Source organism: Vombatus ursinus, unplaced genomic scaffold (genome assembly GCF_900497805.2).
Source record: "Vombatus ursinus unplaced genomic scaffold, bare-nosed wombat genome assembly UNPS02014798.1, whole genome shotgun sequence".
Taxonomy (NCBI): Eukaryota; Metazoa; Chordata; class Mammalia; order Diprotodontia; family Vombatidae; genus Vombatus; species Vombatus ursinus.
In genome coordinates, this window is record NW_020954576.1 from 75,739,296 (window position 1) to 75,759,089 (window position 19,794).

General features: G+C 38.0%; 1 protein-coding gene across 2 annotated transcripts in view; it reads left to right on the plus strand.

Annotated features, from left to right (window-relative positions):
* Positions 1–19,794, plus strand: part of LOC114049964 (dynein regulatory complex protein 8-like) — a 117,476-nt gene that overhangs the window by 59,690 nt on the left and 37,992 nt on the right. The window lies entirely within an intron of this gene.

The following is a 19,794-nucleotide window of genomic DNA, read 5'->3' on the forward strand; positions in this document are numbered from 1 at the left end:
TGGAACAGGTTTCAGGTTTGTTCTGTTCGATTCCAGAGGGTAGAACCCGGAGCAATGTTGGTGGAAGTTTCAAAGAGGAAAATTTAGGCTTGATATAAGGAGAAGTTTCCTCATAACTGGAAATAGTCATGAGTGATCTTGACTGTTTCAGGAAGAAGTGTTTCCCTGGAGGTCTTCTAGCAGCCTCGATGGCCACTTGTTTGGTATGTGGTAAGAGAGATTCTTTTGCAGGTATGAGTTGTATTAGATATAGCACTGAGGTCCCCAGATTCATTCATTCTTCTGGATGAATTTTTTATTATTTTTTCTAGCTCTATAAAACATTTTTTTGGTAGTTTGATTGGCATGGCCCCAGATCTTTTTCAGATAAACTGTTGGCTAGTCATAGCTTCCCTGTCTTGTAGTTGTGAAGTTGATATATTGAACCGCAGGGTAATATTTTATATTTCCTCTCTCTTACGTTCACCTTGTTAGATTTGAGCCAATATTCTAGACCATCAAGATGTTTGTAGATTTTGGCTCTGTCACCAAGTACTTGAAGTTGAGGAAGGTAGGAAAGACTAAATAGCAGGCATGTACTTGGATTAAGGCAAAGAGGTGAGCCAGGTGCCTGAAGCACTAGGTCAGTAAGGCAAGTAATGATAGAGACAAGAAGGCAAGTCAGGAATTAAGGAATCATTAAGAGTGCCAAATTAACAAAGCCAAATGGGTTGGCAAATTGAAGAATAAAGCCACTAGGCAGCAGATGAAGGAGAGCAGTCCAGAGGGACGGCAGAGGTGAATCACACACCTGTAGGACCTTGACCACCTGTTGGCCATGGTTCTATTAAATTTCTTTTAAAAAATGTATGATCTTTCTTTTTTTTTTTTTGTTCAATCATCAACAAATACTAACATTCCAAAATACAAAAACAAAATATAGAGAGTTGTGCAAGAAACAGTAAATCTGTTATGTAATTTGTTTTCTGAAAAGCATAGGTGAAATTTAGCAAGGTAATAACTAAAGTATCCTGTTTGTATCCCTTTATGAACATCTTTTTTGTTTTCTTCTGTGTATTTTAAATATCTTATTGATGTTCTTTTTTCTCTTTTTGCAGCTTTATCACTTTCTGTTAGTTCATACTCTTCCTACCAAATAGTAGCCTTCCTTTATTCCAAAGAATAATAGTTAAGCACAACAAATTAAGACTTTGGCCATCACTGAAAATGCATCATTGCGTACCTCTAGTCCATAACCTTTCTAAAGCCTTTCAATCATGTTCTAAAAAAAAGTTTTATTGATATGTTTTCTTTTTACATTTAAACATAGATTACTCCCACTTGTGTAACAGAGTAAAACAGTTACGTAAAATAATAATAGTGACCTCATCTGAAAGTACACGAAACATTTCACATCTAACATTCCCACCCCACCTCTCTGGTTTTTTTTTTAAATTAACAGAAACGTTTTCTTTCCCTCTCACATCCACCCCATTGAAAAGAAAAATAAAAAGAAATTTCTTCTCACAAATATGCTTCGTTAATCAAAACAACTTCCCTCAATTAATACATATGAAAATATATGTGTCTCATTCTCTTTACTGTTGGCCCTGGCCATTTTCCTTGATGTTGAACTCTTTGGTATGTGTTATTGACCCCAATAAGAGTATGAGCTCCTTAAGAAGCAGGACTGAATTGTTTATATCCCCTTTAGCACATGGTTAGCTTCTCCTCTCTCCCTTTGCCAAAAAAAAAAAAAAAGAAAGAAAAACAGAGGAATGGAACATTTTAAAAATTTACAGAAAACAAAGAAAGCCAGAAAGAATCACAGACAAGCAGGAAAGCTTTGAAAGCTACATGTTGAATTGTAAAAACAAACAATATTAGAGGACTTAAGAACTCTGATCAATGCAGAGATCAGCTATGATTTCAGATGACCATTGATGAATATTACCTACCTCCTGATAGAGAGGTCATGGACAGATATTCATAATGAGAAATTTAAGGGCATGGCCAATATGGACATTTGTTTGTTGTCAAGGGATTTGTTTTTTCTTTTTTCTTTTCAATATGGGGAGGAGAAGATGGGAAGGAGGGAAAAAATGCTTGATAATTGAAAAAAATAATTTTAAAAAGATTCAAAAAAGTCACATGTTGAATTTATTATATATTTTAAAAGCAAACCAAGCTGTACATAATGGAGTTTGCATTTTTCTGTATAATCTTTTTTTTCCTGTTCTATTCTATCTGTCTACACACATAATTATGGTATTTGTTAAATTCAAAAATAAAAAATAAAATCTTAATTTGTCATTTTTATGACATAATTATATTCCATTATGTTTACATACCAAAATTTGTTCAACCATTCTTAAATCAGTAGGCACTCATTTTCCTTGTAATTTTTGCTACCGCAAAGATTACTGTTATGATTATTTTGTTTTATGTGGGACCTTTCATTCTTTGTCCTCTGTGGGGTATATGCTTAATAGTGGGATTTTTGGGTCAAAGGATATGAACCATTTAGTGATATTTCTTGCATAAATCCAAATTGTTTTTGGAATTACTTTAGAATCTATGGCACATTCTTTTTAAATACTTAACAAAATCCTCAATTATGCCAAATTTTCCTTTGACATTGGATTTACCTTTTAGAAACAGTCAAAAGTCATTTGTAGCCAAATCTGATAAATAATGAGGTAATCCAGCAGCACAATACTATTTTTGGTTTAAAAAAAATCAGGTATAATTCTAAAGCCATAAGACGAATTTTTTTCCTGTGACTAGAAGACTGTCATAGGAGGAAATGCTGACCATGATCCTCAACAAGCCAGTTACCTAGAGAAGATTTGTTAACTTAAGATCTTGCTGAAAGTTTCTAAAATTCCATCAGTTATGAAAATGTTAACCTCCTTTTACTAATATAATGATCCATCTGGTGATGGTGAGCATTCATAGTTTGCCTTGGTTAAAATTTTTGCTGGGGCGGAGCCAAGATGGTGGAGTAAAAGCAGTGATTTGCTTGAGCTCCCAAACCCTTCCAAATACCTGTTAAAAAATGACTTTAAACAAATTCTAAAGCAGCAGAATCCACAAAAAGACAGAGTGAAACAAATTTCCAGCCCAAGACAACCTGGATGGTTGATCAGAAAGGTATATCACGCTGGGCAGGGAGAGGAGTGCAGTGCGGCGTGGGTGTGCAGGCCGCAGTGAACCTGGAGTAGGCCTCAGAGGACTGAATCATGGGCAGCTGTGACGGTTTCCAGATTTCTCAACCCATGAACGCCAAAGACAACTTAGAAGGTCAGTGGGAAAAGTCTATGACTGCGGTGAGAGAAGGAGCTAGGTCTCTATTGCAAGTTCCAAGCGCGGCCTCTGGGGTAGCGGCTGCCTCCTGAGCTTCTGGCCCACAGACTGAGAGGGAATCAAGAGACTGATCAGAGGGGGTTTGCAGGGATCTCTTTGCCAGTGCTGAGGCAGGAATATCTTGCTCTGCCCGTGCTTGGATCTGGGTCACAGTTCTGAGGGGGGGGTCCTGGGGTGAAGAGGAGTGCTGGTGTTGGGGAGCTTGTTGTGGCGGTGGAGATGAAACACCTCGCCCCTTATCATAGCACCTTGGAAGAACTGAAAATTTACAGGTCCCTAGAAGTATCTCTGAAAACAGCTGTACAAACCCTTGAAGCTTGGGACAGTATATTCTCCACATTGGAAGTAGACTCCTACCTTAACAAAGAGTTTAAAGCTCAAGTAATTGGCCAGGATCATGAGTAAGCAGCGCAAAAAGACTTTGGTGAAAAAGAAGATCAAAACATACAACCAGAAGAAGACAACAAAGTCAAAGCTCCTACATCCAAAGCCTCCAAGAAAAATATGAATCAGTCCCAGGCCTTGGAAGAGCTCAAAAGGGATTTTGAGAAGCAAGTAAGAGAAGTAGAGGAAAAACTGGGAAGAGAAATGAGAATGATGCAAGAAAATCATGAAAAACAAGTCAACAACTTGCTAAAGGAGACCCAAAAAAATACTGAAGAAAATAACACCTTAAAAAATAGCCTAACCCAAATGGCAAAAGACGTCCAAAACGCCAATGAGGAGAAGAATGCCCGAAAAAGCAAAATCGGCCAAATGGAAAAGGAAGTCCAAAAGCTTACTGAAGAAAATACTCCCTTAAAAATTAGAATAGGGCAATTGGAAGCTAGTGACTTTATGAGAAATCAAGAGACTGTAAAACAAATCCAAAAGAATGAAAAATTAGAAAACAATGTGAAATATCTCATTGGAAAAACAACTGATCCAGGAGAGAGAATTTAAAAATTATTGGACTATCTGAAAGCCATGATCAAAAAAAGAGCCCAGACATCATCTTTCAAGAAATGATCCAGGAAAACTGCCCTGATATTTTAGAACCAGAGGGCAAAATAGAAATGGATAGAATCCACCCATCTCCTCCTGAAAGAGATCCCCAAAGGAAAACTCCTAGGAATATTGTAGCCAAATTCCAGAGTTCCCAGGTCAAGGAGAAAATATTGCAAGCAGTTAGAAAGAAACAATTCAAATATTGTGGAAACACAATCAGGATAACACAAGATTTAGCAGCTTCTACATTAAGGGATTGCAGGGTATGGAATATAATCTGGAGGGCAAAGGAGATAGGATTACAACCAAGAATCACCTACCCAGCAAAACTGAGTATAATCCTGCAGGGGAAAAAATGGTCATTCAGCAAAAAGAGGACTTTCAAGCGTTCTTGATGAAAAGACCAGAGCTGAACAGAAAATTTGACTTTCAAATACAAGACTCAAGTGGAACATGAAGAGGCAAACAGGAAAGAGAAATCATAAGAGACTTATTAAGGTTGAACTGTTTACATTCCTGCATGGAAAGATGATATTTGTAACTCATGAGACCTTTGTCAGTATTAGGGTAGTTGGAGGGGAAAAAATTATATGTATGTGGATGGATAGATAGATAGATAGATAGATAGATAGAGGGCACAAGGTGAGTTGAAGATGAAGGGGTCATATCTGGAGAATAAAATTAAGGGGTAAGAGAGGATTATACTAGGAGAAGGAGAAAGGTAGAGGTAGAACAGAGTAAATTATCTATTTCACAAAAAAAAAAAAACCAGAAAAGAAAAGGCTCTTACAGTGGAGGGGAAATGGGGGAAGGTGAGAGGGAATGAGTGAATCTTATTCTCATAGGATTTGACTTAAGGAGGGAATAACATACACACTCAATTGGGTATGGAAATCTGTCTTACCCTACAGGAAAATAGGGGGGAAAGGGGACAAGAGAGTAGGGAGATGATAGAGAGAAGGGCAGATTGGGAAAGGGGGAATCAGAAGCAAATACTTCTGAGGAGGGACAGGGTCAAAAGAAAGAATAGAATAAATGGGGGAGGGCAGGATAGGATTAAGGGAAATAGAGTTAGTTTTTCACAGCATGTCTACTATGGAAATGTTTTTCATAACTGCACATGTATAACCTATATTGAGTTGCTTGCCTTTTCAATGAGGGTGGGTGGGGAGGGAGGAAGGGAGAAAATTTAGAACCCAAAGTTTTAAAAACACATGTTTAAAAAAAATTTTCACATGCAACTGAGAAATAAGAAATACAGGAAATGGGTACAGAAATCTATCCTGCCCTACAGGAAAATAGAAGGGGAAGGGGATAAGAGAAGGAGGGGGAGAGATAGAAGGGAAGGCAGACTAATGGAAGGGGTATTCAGAATGCATGCCATGTTGGGGTGGGGGAGGAGTGAGATGGGGTGAAAATTTGGAACTCAAAATCTTGTGGAAGTAAATGTTGAAAACTAAAAATAAATAAATTTATTAATGAAAAAAATAAGACTTCATCTCCCTAGATACATGTTGGCTATATTGCAAATAAATTAATAATATAAAAAAATTACAAAAAAAACCCCAAAAAACCTTTGCTGAGAACAAGGATAGTGAAAAGTATGTCTATAGCATGCTGACACAGGTTGCATGCAAGTTGGTCTTAACAGGAGATTTCTATAAATCAACATGTTATAAATGCTATTGTAGAAGTATAAATCTGGCTGACCCTAAATTTTTCTTGCGGTCTATGTAAACTGCCTCTAACGGTCTTGAGGAAAGCATCTACCTGTTAGAAATAAGAGCCATAAGTAATACTTAAAAACCTTAGCACATTTTTTAAACAGTCCTCTAGAAGATACCTTTCATTTTAAGGGACAGTTATGGCCTTTGTATCTTTATTTCAAGATGTTATGTAAGTCTTGATGATAAAGAATGGAGTAGGTAGAGGGTAGATGTGGGAGTGAATACAACAAAGGAAGATGGAGTATGTGTGTATATATTTATTGTATGTATATTATTTATATATATAATTATTACATAAAATATTTATATATTATATAAAATATTTATATGTTATATATGTACATATATTATCACATATATGTATTATATATGTACATATATATGCATATTTATATATACAGGTATTTCAGTAGAAAATAAGACCTAGTTCATTTGTTAATCTGTCAACTAGGCTTCCTCGTTAACTTTATTTTCATATCTAATACAGTGATGATTTTGCATCTTATAAAATAGCTGCCATTTAAATAGCACTTTACAAATACAAAGTGCTTTGGATATATTATTTCACTTAATAGTCATAATCCTTTAAGATAAATAGTGTGTTAATATCCTTATCTTCCTGATGAGGAAACTGAAATTCAGAGGTTGTGACTTGCTCAGGATCACATGTATTAGCTAATAAGAGATAACTGAACTTGGGTCTTGAGGCTCTAAATTTAGTGGGTCTCCCCCCCACTCTTTCCTGGAGTACCTTCTGAATTATCAAAAGATGACTTTGGGCAGCTAGGTGGTGCAGTGGATAGAACGCTGGGTATGTTACTTAACCTTCATTTGCCTCAGTTTCCTCATCTATAAAATGAGGATGATAGTAGCACCTACCCCTCCCAGGGTTGTTGTGAAGATAAAATGAGAAAATATTTTTAAAGCACTTCAGCACAGTTATTACATATGTGTCATATGTATGTGTATGTATATGTGTATGTGCATATATTGACCAGAGTATGGATCTCAGGCAGGGTACTTTGTGCCCGACACATAGAAAACACTATATAAATATTATTCCTATTCTTGTTTTATTATTACATTCTTATTCTCTGTATAATATATCATATAAATTAAGGGTAGGAACCTTGAGAAGCCACATAACATAATCTGACATATATACATACCCACATATGCATGCATACATAAACATTACATTCTTATTCTCTGTATAATATATCATATAAATTAAGGGTAGGAACCTTGAGAAGCCACATAACATAATCTGACATATATACATACCCACATATGCATACATACATAATCATTTATACCTATATGCACACACACAGGTGTAGGTAGCACAGTAAATAATTCACCAAACCTGAAGTCAGAAAGACTCATCTTCCCAAGTTCAAATCTGGCCTCAGATATTTACTAGCTATGTGACCCTAGGAAAATCACTTTAACCCTGTTTCCCTCAGTTTCCTCACCTGTAAAATGAGCTAGAGAAGGAAATGGCAAACCACTCCAGTATCTTTGCCAAGAAAACCCCAAAAGGGGTCATAGAGAGTCCAACACAACTGAAATGACTGAACAACAACATATGTAACATGCATATATGAAAATAGATATAGGTATCTATATAGATAGAAAGATAATTATACATATATATACATATATGTGTGTGTATATATATATATATATATATATACACACACACATATGTATTTATGGTGTATCTATAAAATGAGATTGGTTTTCATCCTGGCTTGTAGAAACAATCTCATGATTAAATGCTGCTCCTCAGTAAAACTAATCGCAACTTATTTACCAGAATCCTCCATTTCCTGAACATTTAAAGATAACAAAAGCTTTGTTAAACTGTACTTCTAAAAATGAATATTAAATATATATGCATATACACATATTTTAATATTATCAATTGGGCACTCTTAAAAAAATGTTTCTATAGCCATTTGGCAATAATTATTTTTCACTGAATGTGTGGAAAAATAGTATAGACTTTGTAAAACACTGAAGTGTTGTTTCCAGTAGAGTTGGTTCACCTTCAAATTTGTTTCTAATATTCAGATTCTACTACATAGCTTCTCCACCCCCCTACTTTTGCTGCTGTGGTGCTGAGAACAATGGCCCATTTTCATCCCAGGGTGGGTACCAGTGTTTCTCCGCTACAGAGGAGTGATGTACTTCTCCAGGAGGGTAGGGATATGCTGTATATGTTTGTACACAGGAGAAATCCTCTTAAGGTAAGTTAGAACAAAGAAAGTATCAGGGAGGCTTGATGTAGGAGAAAAGGGAGCTCTTAAATTGTTCTCAAAGACTCTTAAAAGTAATAGCTTGTGTTGAACAAGATACAGAGTACAGATCTCCAAGTATATTGCAGGTGCTTAATTAATGTTCGTTGGAGTGAATTAACTAAGGAAATTTAGCCATCACTTTGTCTTCATTTCATGTTTTTGCCAAATTGAGTCTAATCTCAAAAAAACAAAAAACTCAAACCCCGTTTCCATTTTGGCTTTGGCCTCCTTCCTAAGACAACTAATGAATGCTTTAGAATGGCCCTCAAGCTTGCCCTAGCACGGCATATCCGAAAAAAGGTTCTCAGCACCTGGCACAGAATCCAGCGCCTTCACCCTAAGAGGTTGTTTGTGGCCTCCGGCTGTTTGTTGAATGTGCCCTCTTGCATCACCGGAGCCTCCCCGAGCATTCAAGCAATGCTGTCTCCACCTAGTGTTAGAATGCTGATCCTACATGCAATCCCTTGGAAGTACTCCAGGAACCGGTTATCAGGGCGGAAATTTTACCCTGATCCAAATGCTGTTCTAAATTAAAAGATGATGCCATTGTTTCAAGCAACCTGATTGTGACTCATTTGTTCTGACTTGAACTTAGCCCCGTATCTCAGGGACTGCAGGAGATATGGTGCTGGTGCAACAGAGAATCCTTCTTTAGTTAGTTTCCACTTAGCAAAATGTGATAGAACTATGCACTAAGACAATAGAAATGAAACTGCGGATTCTGACGCCGCGAGGCCAACGGTTCTTAATATGGTTTGTTTTTTTTGTGTCGTGGACCCCTCTGGCAGTCTGGTGAAGCCTATGGACTTCTCAGAACAGTGTCTTCAAATGCACAAGATAAAATATGTGGAATTAAAAAGGAAACCAATGATTTTGAAATCCATTTATTGAAATATTTTAAAAAGCCAATTATACTGAAATCCATTAACCAAAATATAAAAGATGCCCAAGTTCTTGGACCCCAGGTCTAAAACGGATGCCCTAAATTCTGTAAATGAAGTAATTGCTTATCATTTAGCCTAAAAATTTTTCCTAAGCTGAAATGCTTAATAGTTGAAAAAGCTATTTCATGCTAAATATGAGGGGAGGCAGGGAATTAGCATTTATATAGCATCTACTACCAGGCACTATGCTGCTAAGTGCTTTACAAATAGTATCTCATTTGGTCATCACAACAACCCTTCGAGGTAGGTGCTGTGATTTTCATTTTACAGTTGTGTATATTTGTATGCATAAGAGAAGTCCCCTTACAACAAGTTAGGATAAGAAGAGAACCAGAGGGAAAGGTGCCCTGGATTGTTCCCAAGGACCCTTAAAAGTAATAGCTTGTGTTGAATAAGATAGAACAAATTTCCAAGCACTTTACAAATATTATTTCATTTGATCCTCACAACAACCTTGCAAGTTAGGTGCTGTTGTTATACACATTTTACAGTTGAGGAAACTGAGGCAAACAGAGGTTAAGTGGGTTGCCCAGGATCACACAGCTAACAAGTGCGTCAGAGGGCAGATTTGTACTCAAGTCTTCATGACTCTAGGCCCAGTGTGCTTTCCACTGGACCACTGGGTGTCTGCATTTGAAAAGAAAATAATTTTTATTTTCTCACAAGTGTTGCAAAAGACCATATGATTCCTATTTAAGGAGCAGAGAGAGAATTGAATGTCTGACATAAATACTGACAAACTTGAAATAGCTGATCAAGGAAATAGCCTGTATAGAAAGAAGGTAAGAGTGGGGGAATCAGAAACCACAGACTATATAGGTAGTAATTGATTTCCCACCTGCTGCCTTTCTGTCCTTCCTTTCTGCCCTCTTCCAAAATGACTAGGACCAAGGGACATTGGACCTGGAGGCAGGAGGACCTGAGTTCAAATCCTACCACAGATACTTACTAGCTATATGACTGAGCAAGTCATAAATTCTCTGGGCCCCAGATTGGATTCAGTGGCCACTAATGGCTTTTCCAGCTCAATCATCCTATGATTTACACACATGTGATACATACATACAGGTCATACGCGTGTATATTTACCAGAGTATGGATGTCAGGTAGGGTACTTTGTCTATTAAGGCAGCTCAGTACCTCTTCTGCAATATTTAATTTTAGAGAAGTTCCTGAAGTTACTGAGAAAATAGATCAAGTGACTTGCCCAGGTTTACAGAGCTAGTATGAAGCAGAAGCAGGAACATCCTGGCTCCAAGGTCAGCTCTCTTGTCCGCTATACCACCAGGCTGACTCTGTTTATTAGAATTTTAAAAAGTGAATTTGTTTCCAACTTTTAACATATTTGACCTCTAGTAAGTTTCTATTTTCTATAAAATAAAAATTGATTTAGTTCTAATTTTCAACATTAATTTACCTTTAAAAATCCCAGTTTGTGGAATAAAATAGGCTTATTCATCATAATATAGTATATGAATTTCTTGATTTTTAAAAATTTTTTATTCTTTTGTTTCATCTTTTATTGTATAATAAACGTGTAATTCATATCTTTAATTTCTTTCTCTTTATTTTTCTCTCTGCTTTAATGTCTTCTGTATTTTACCCCCTTGTCTTTCTGTTGTCATCGTCATCTTCCCCCCCCACCCCCGAACTTCCCACTCTTTCTTATCTCTTTTCCATTCTAGGTTTCTGGATGTCTCCCTCAAACAAGTTCTTCAATTTTTCTGGCTTCTGTTGTCCCGTGTTCTCTCTTCCTCTCTCTTTCCTCCCCCTCCCTCTTCCACCTTCCCCCTCCCCGCCGCACCCTCCCCACCCTCCCGCTGCACTGTCTTATTCTTGGGGCTAAACAGCGAGCAGTAAGATTTCTTCTGGACTGGCCAGGCTCCCAGCTCCCTTCAGTTACCATCTGGAGTTCTTCAGGACCCACCTGGCACCCTTCTGCTGCCTCCCCATGCTCCTGGCAGTAAGATTATAGTGGGAGTAGAGATCATAGGATTGTTGACTCCTCTCTCTTCTTTGCCCTTGAATCCCAGAAGGGAGAATGAATAAGAGGATCCATGGGACATTTTTATTATTGCTCTAAATCCCATCATTCCTACCTATCTCGGGGTTAGAACTCAAGAGAATAGGGACATCTTAAAACAGACTCATCCTACTCCATTAGTCCTTTAAAAAAAAAAAAAAGAAATCCTGAGAATCTGTTGGAACTTAGTAAGCTAAACATTCCTCCTCATTTTCCGTTAACTTTTTTTTCTTTTCTTTGATAGCCACCCTTTACATAGCTATTTTATTGATCACTATGCTCACCTAACTGAAACTGGATAATACCTACCTAATGAACTCTCACCTTTTTTGGTCAGAGGCCAGATTGGCAGCTAAATAGAGGAACTGATGCTCAGTTCTAGACAGTTGGTCATTGCTCATTCTCAACAGCTTGGGCACAGTCCTGAGCATGAGTCAATCACAGAATCAGTATTTACCAAGCTTCTACAGAATGGAACTGCTCACAGAATTTTCCTCACTGTTGTTTGGAGGAAAAAGGAAAGAATGGCCTTCATGTTGTCCTTCCTACTTTTAGAGGAGGCCTACTAATGTTACCTTTCATTCAGATTCTCCTTTAAGTGTCGCAGAAAGTTCTGAAAGGTGACATCCAATGTTGGCTGGTTTTTAGTTTTTAATTCTAATTTACTTGGACCCCAATTCTTATATTTTAGGCAAATTGGGAGGCAACGCTACCATGTCACCAATATTTACAATGTAAAACCCAGAACTAAGGCATAGCTGGGTAATTTAATTTTGAATGAAATTGATGAAAATAATGTACAACGGAGGCATGGATTATTATAGAAATAAAGATCCTATTAATATAAATATAATATACTTGGTTATAATGTCAGAGAGACTCTTCTTTTTCATTGTTGTTATTTGGTTTTGATTCCTAAGATGCGAAGCATGCATTTTTTCTTTGATTTTAAACATTATCACATAAGATGTAACATGGAGTAGTTCCCAACATTTTTCGGTTGGTGGACCCCTCAAGAACAAAAAAGGGTTGTGAACCCCTGGAGTAATATAATATTCTGCAATTATTTACTGCCAACAGTATCATTAAGAAATCTATCATGAAGCCGCTGGACCCCAGGAGTGGGGAACCTGTGGCCTCGAGGCCACCTGTGGCCCTCTAGATCCTGAAGTGTGGCCCTTTGACTGAATCCAAACTTCACAGAAGAAATTCCCTTAATAAAAGGATTTATTCTTTAAAACTTGGACTCAATCAAAAGGACCGGACCCAAGGACCTAGAAGGCCACATGTGGCCTTAAGACCACAGGTTCCCCACCCCTGCAGCCTGAACCATTGTTGTTGAGCCAGAAGGGCTTGTGAACCACTAAAGGGCAACTGTGGAATGGATAGACAGCTGGTCTTGGAGCTAGGAAGCCCTGGGTTTAAATTCTGTCTCTGACACATACTGGTTGTGTGACCTTGGGCTGCACATCATTTAGCCTTCATTGCCTTAGGATATGTAGCAAAGAATGCCAATGTACCTACCTGCATAGGTAGAGGGAGTTCCTCATCTGGAAATACCTGGCTGCAAAGAAATCCTAAGTCCAGCCCAGATCTCTATTGTATCATCATTTAGCTGGGTCAGCCTCCAGGATCTTATCTGGTTCAATTCTCCCTGTCTTTAGCATGCAGCCTAGGGGCAGCTGGGTGGCGTAGTGAATAGAGAGCTGGTCCTGGAGTCCTGGTGGACCTGGACCTCAAACACTTACTAGCTGTGGGACCCTGGGCAAGTCACTTAATCACTGCTTCAGTTTCATCACCTAGAAGATGGGGATGATAGATAATAGCATCTATCTCCAAGGATTATTATGTGGATCAATTGAGATAATATTTGTAAAGAAATTAGCACAAAGCCTGGCATGTAGTAGGTGCTATATAAATGCTAGATATTATTATTTTTAATAATAATAATAACAAGTCATATGAAGCAGATTGTTGCCTCTGCTATTTTCAAAGATTTTCAAGGAGATCCTACTGCCTTTCTTGGTAGTGTCTTCTAGTGTTCATTACACTTAGAGTGATAAGCAAAAATGTCTAACAATTTTATGAAATTTAAACTCATTTTTTCCTTCATTATTCTTCAAAAGAGAGTTGTCAGTGACCCATTGTCCTTATCACCATTCCTCTAAAGCCCAGTTTTTTAATCTTCTTCCTAAATTGCCAGTTGAAGTAGAACAGCTGGGTGGTGCAGTGGATGCAGTGATGCAGCTGGGGGGTGCTGCCTGGAGTTAGGAAGACTCATCTTTGTGAGTTCAAATCTGGTCTCAGACATTTACTAACTGTGTGACCCTGGGCAAGTCACTTAACACTATTTGCCTCAGTTTCCTCATCTGTAAAATGAGCTGGAGAAGGAAATGGCAAACTACTCCAGTATCTTTGCCAAGAAAACCACAAATGGGGTCATGAAGAGTCAGAAACAACCGAACAACAACAACAACAACAACAAAAGTTTGAAATAAGAGTTCAAATAATCTGTTGAGACTAGATCTACAATAAAATGGCAGCTGTGCCTGTCTTCTATATAGCACTTAGCACAGGTGTTTAATAACTATTTACTGTTATTACAGTGATAAAGTAAGCCGATTTAAAAACCTGACAACTTGAAGATTTTTTTATGTAAAGAGAGGTTATTATGAGCTCTCTCTTCTTAATCCTACGCTATTTGCCCTCAGAATCATCCTGTAACCTATCCTCTTTTGTTCCAGGCTCAGAGAAAGAGGGGGCCCTTCTCCTTGTCCTGGCCAAGAACTCTACTTTTGCCCTTGATCCCATCCCCTCCTATTTTCTTTGGGAACTTGCTCCCTTTCTCAATCCCCAATCTCTTTATTCACTGGCTTATTTCCTGTTTCCTGATAACATTCCTAAATCTTCCCTATCTTTAAAAAGGGTGGCTAGGTGGCAAAATTTTGTGAGTTCACATCCAACCTCAGACACTTAATAGCTGTGTGACCCTGGACAAGTCACCTAACCCTGTTTGCTTCAGTTTCCTCATCTGTAAAATGAGCTGGAGAAGAAAATGGCAAACTAGTCCAGTATCTTTGCCAAGAAAACTCCAAATGGGGTCATGAAGAGTCAGACATGACTGAAAAACAACTAAACAACAAAAATCCTTAAAAAACCTTCCCTTGATCCTACCATCATCCTTTCAAGCAGTCATCCTATGTAACTTCTCCCTTTCACAGCCAAACTCCTAGAAAGGGTCAGCTCCACTCATTGCCTCTAATTCCTAATCTCCCACAGGCTTCTCAACCCCTTGCAATGTGTCTCCAACCCAGTCACTCACCAGTTCTCTCCAAGTTTGTGAGTAATCGATAAATCACTAAATCCAGTGGTCTCATTCTGTTTCACATAATCACACAATTTCACAGTTGGAAGGGACCTTAGAAGTTCTCCCTATGACATTCCTGGCAAACAACCCTCCAGCCTCTGACTGAGGATCTGTATTTATGGACAGCTCAGTTTGTTAAGACTTTTTTCCTGACAAACCTAAAATTGCTTCTTTTAAGCTTCTACCTATTGATCTTGGTTCTGCCCTCTTGGGTCAAACAGTACATGTCCAAAGCCTTTTTCACATGACACCCCTTCAAACAAGTTGGAGAGAATTGTGATGCCCCAACCCTTTTCCGGGCTAAATATTCCTAGTTTTTTCAACTGACCCTCAAAGGGCATGGACTTCAAGCTCTGGACCATCCCAGGTCCCTTTGTTTTAATCTTGTGCTGATCTCTCTGGCCATCCAGCCAGCTCTGAATCGATCAAATTGTACTGCCTTCTCACACACAGATCTCCATTCCACCCTTTCTACCCCATGTGAGGGTACCAGATTGATTAATCCTTTGCAAAAAAATGTAGATAAACTTTATCTGTAGCATTCCCCAGTCTACCAGGACAGTAATGTTAACCAAAAAAGGAAATAAAACTTGTCTGAAAGGACCTGTTCTTGACAAAACCACTCTGGCTGTTGTGATCACGGTTTCTGTCTATAGAAACTCATTAACCATGTCTTTAATAATAGCTTTCTAGAAGAATAGAACTTCTAGAATAATAACTTTCTAGAATTTCACCAGGATTAGGCATGAAGCTCCTTGCCTTACAGTTTTAAACACTCTCTTCTCTTTTTTTTTTTTTAAAGGCAGTTGGGGTTAAGTGACTTGCCCAGGGTTACATAGCTAGTAAGTGTCAAGTGTTTGGTCTGAGGCCGGATTTGAACTCAGTAAACACTCTCTTCTCTTTTCTGAAAGTCTGCAAAGCATTTGGTCCTTTTCAATTTCAATTATATTTCTCCTCTTCTTCATGATCTTTCAAGTAACCATAACTTTTTGAGGGTACAGAGTTCTCTAGTTCATCTGGGAGACTTGGATTCACCAAGGGCAGCTAGGCACCCTATTACTATCTCCTTCTTTATCTAGGGCAGAGGTGTGCTGGAGCCAGCTCTTTCCTGTTGTATTTTCGATGTGAGCTTTTTCCCTTAGGAAATCAGTAAACACTACAAATCAGGGTTTTATTTATTGTTTTCTTGATTGTCTAGACATAAGGAAGAAATGAAAAAAATATTAATAATGCAGATTAAACTTAAAAGTATATCCTGCTACAATTCCCCCCCCCCTTCCCTCTGAGAGTCAGTTGTTAAATATTTATCAGCTCACTCCTGATCTAGGGTACTGGAATTGGTACCTAGGAGCCTTTTTTATTCTGCCCTTTCCTATCCCAAAGGTTATTCTTCTTGACTAAGAGGACAGAGCAAAATTAAGAATTGAGTAGCTCTGCCTTCTCTCTGATGTCGTTTATAAACATGTCATCCACCCTTAGTAGGGGTCCTGGCCATTCTTTGATCCTCCTCTTCCCTCTAAAATAGCTAAAAAAAACCCTAAACCCACATCTTTTTTTTTTTTTGTTGTTGTTGTCCTTAGCTCACTTCAACAACTTTTGCACATCCTAAAATTTATATCCCCTGACTATATTCTTACTGTGTCATGCCAGGCTTTTATATTCATCCTCTGGTACGTGACCTTTTACCATCTTCTTTGTGTGTTTTTTTTAAAGTCTTGGGACAACTCTTGTTCTTTCTCCTTTTGGGTATTTTTTTACTTTTTGTCTTCAAAACTTCATTTTTGAGAGTTTCCCATCACATCACTGAATCTGGGGTGCATGTCAGGTCACACACAGATGTCCTCTCCTCTATCACAGTTCTAGAAGGGATTGGCCACTTCACTCCCACCTCTCCAAATCCCTTAATTTCCACCCTAGCAGCCATTTCCTTCTTAATGGTGAGAATATGATCCAGATTAGAATCTTCCCCTTGTTGGTTTCTCTACTTTTTGAAGGATGAAAACATCATGAAGGGAAGCCAAGAAGTTATTAGCAGCTCTGCTTTCAGCAGAGAAAGAAATTGCCAGCAGATGTCCCCCACCTCTCTCCCAGGCTTGTGATATATTTCCCAAACTTCTCTTTTATTTCCTCTTTTCCAGGTGTCCTTTAGTAATTTGTGATGACAGAGTTATTTTTGTTTTTCCCCTGCATTGATCTTTTCCCAGATGTTCTTCATGTCCACTCTGCTCTGGTTCCTGGGTTTTCTTTTTTTTTTTTTTTTAATTTTCAACAAATATTTAGTAAGCACCTACTGTGTACAAAAAGAACATAGTGGTGCATGTGCTTGAGGGTAGAGGAAGGAACACTATTTAAACAAGACGTAATCCCTGCTGTCTTATAATTTAGTATGGAGATAAGACATAAAAATAGTTTGGTAAAGTGAAAAGTGTCTCAGATCCCATCTATGCCATTTATTACTTATATGACCTTGGGCAAGTTCATTCATCTTTCTAGACCTCAGTTTCCTCATATTTATTTATTTATTTATTAATTTATTTATTTTGAATTATCAACAATCACTTCCATAAGCTTTTGAGTTTTAAATTTTTCTCCCCCTTCCTCCCCCCTCCCTTCCCAAGACAGTGCGCAATCTGATGTAGGCTATACATATACGTTCCTATTAAACATATTTTCACATTAGTGGTGTTGTAAGGAAGAATTAGAACCAATAGGAGGAACCACCAGAAAGAGGAAACAAACCACAACAGAAGAAAAAAAAATAGGAAATAGTATGCTTTGATCTACTTTCAAACTGTATAGTTCTTTCTTTGGATGTGGATAGCATTTTCCATCATGCGACCTTTGGAGATGTCTTACATCCTTGTATTGCTGAGAAGGGTTAAGTCTATCAATATTAGTCATTGCACAACGTGGCTGTAACTGTGTACAATGTTCTCCTGGTTCTGCTCACTTCACTCAGTATCAGTCCGTACAAGTCTTTCCAGGTTTTTCTGAAGTCTGCCTGCTCATCATTTCTTATAGCACAATAGTATTCCATTACATTCATGTAACACAACTTTCTTAATATACTTCATACCCTTAATATCCTGCACCAGGCTACCATTTTTTAATTTTGTAAATAAAATCTTGGGAATAAGGTATGTGTATACAGAGCCATACTTGACATCTCTGTAGAATTTGACATTATTCACCAGCCCTTCCTTCTGGATACTCATGGAAGTGCCTTTGTTATATTACTCTCTCTGGTTCTCCTTCTACCTGTGTGACCATTCCATCTTCGTCTCCTTTGCTGCTATGTTCTGTTCTATCACTGTGGCTGTCCCTAGGGCTCTGTTCTGGGCCCTCTTCTTTTCAGTCCCTATGCTCTTTCTTCTGGGGATATCATCAACTCCCAGTTTTAATATATCTGTGCTCCATATCCATCTAAGCATAGTCCCTCTCTCCTGGGCACCAGTCCTGCATCACCAGCTACCTAGTGGACATTTCACACTGGGCACCTAAACTCAACATGTCCAAACCAGAATTCATTATCTTCCCTCTCCCCCTCCCCCACCCCCATCTTTTCTCATTTCTGTTAAGGACACCATTTTCCTTCTAGTCACCAAGGTTTGCCCTGGACTCATTTGCTCTTCCATCTCCTCTCTTTCTCATCTCCTACATCCAATTAACTGTAAAGCCTGTAAAGGACTGTAAATTCTACCTGTCCATATCTTTTACACTCATCTACCTCTCTGCTCACACAGATACCACCCTAGTTCAGGTCTTAGTCACATCTTACCTTGACTTTTGCATTAGCCTCCTAAATGGCTTTCTTGTTTCCAGTGCATCTTCCACAATCTGACAAATAATTTTTCCAAAACATAAATGTGCCATTCCTCTATTCAAGAATCTTCAGTGGGTTCCTATTACCATTAGAATAAAATGCAAAATCCTTAGCTGAGTGTTTATAACACTTAAAAATATGGTACCACATATATAACCTATATCAAATTATACTGTTTTTTTTGGAGGAGGAAGGAGAGAGAAAATTTGGAATTCACATTTAAAAAAAATGAATTTTACATGTAATTGGAAAAAATAAAATGCTCTTAAATTTAATAAATAAATAAATAATTAGAATGTGGTGCCAGACTACCTTTCCAGGCTTATTACATATCTCTCCATTTTATGCACATACTCTTTGTTTTAATTACACTGGCCTACTTGTTCCTTGAACTCAGCACTTCAACCCCATGTTGTCTACTTTTTATTTATCCAAAATGTTTTGTTGCCATTTAAGTTTATAAAATATCTCCTGGGTATTTGGTATAGCACCAAATCTTCAGAGTAATTTGGGCAGTATTGTCATTTCTGCTGTATTGGCAATGGGAGACTGTTCCTTAGGAGATAAACAAAGAGTGTGTCAGTGGGCAGTCTGACCCAGTACACGACTATGTGAGTTCCTAAGGGGAATGATCTTCCCAGCTGGGGAGAGGGTGGTTCAGGAAAAATTTCTGTTGGCTTTTGAATTGAACTTTATGCCATGGGTAAGATCTGAGCAGGCGAAGAGAGATTGGGCCTTACAGGCCTAGGGAGCAGTAGGAGCAGAGGCACAGAGATGGAGAAATAAAGGACATTTCACATTGGTTGACCTATTCATAGAATTTTTTTTAAAAATATTTTTTACTGTAAACTTGATAAGAGAAAAGAATAGTCATTTATATAGTGCTTAAACTATGTGCCAGGCACTGTGTTAAGCACTTTACAAATATTATCTCATTTGATCCTCACAACAGCTATTGTTGTCCCCATTTTACCATTGAGGAAATTGAGTCAGACAGATATTAAATGACTTGCCCAAGGTCACACAGCTAATAAGTATCTGAGGATGGAGTTAAACTCTGGTATTCCTGACTCTAGGCCCAGTGCTCTATCTGCTGTGCCACCTAGCTGCCTCTATGTCACACAATAAATATGAACATTTAAAAGAACAGAGAAAGCGGATTGTATATGAAACTGCAAACTTCTTTTTTATAAGTTAATTTTAAATACTCATATATTTGTATGTGTATATATGTGTCTGTGTGAATACACACACACACACAATATCAAAACTGCC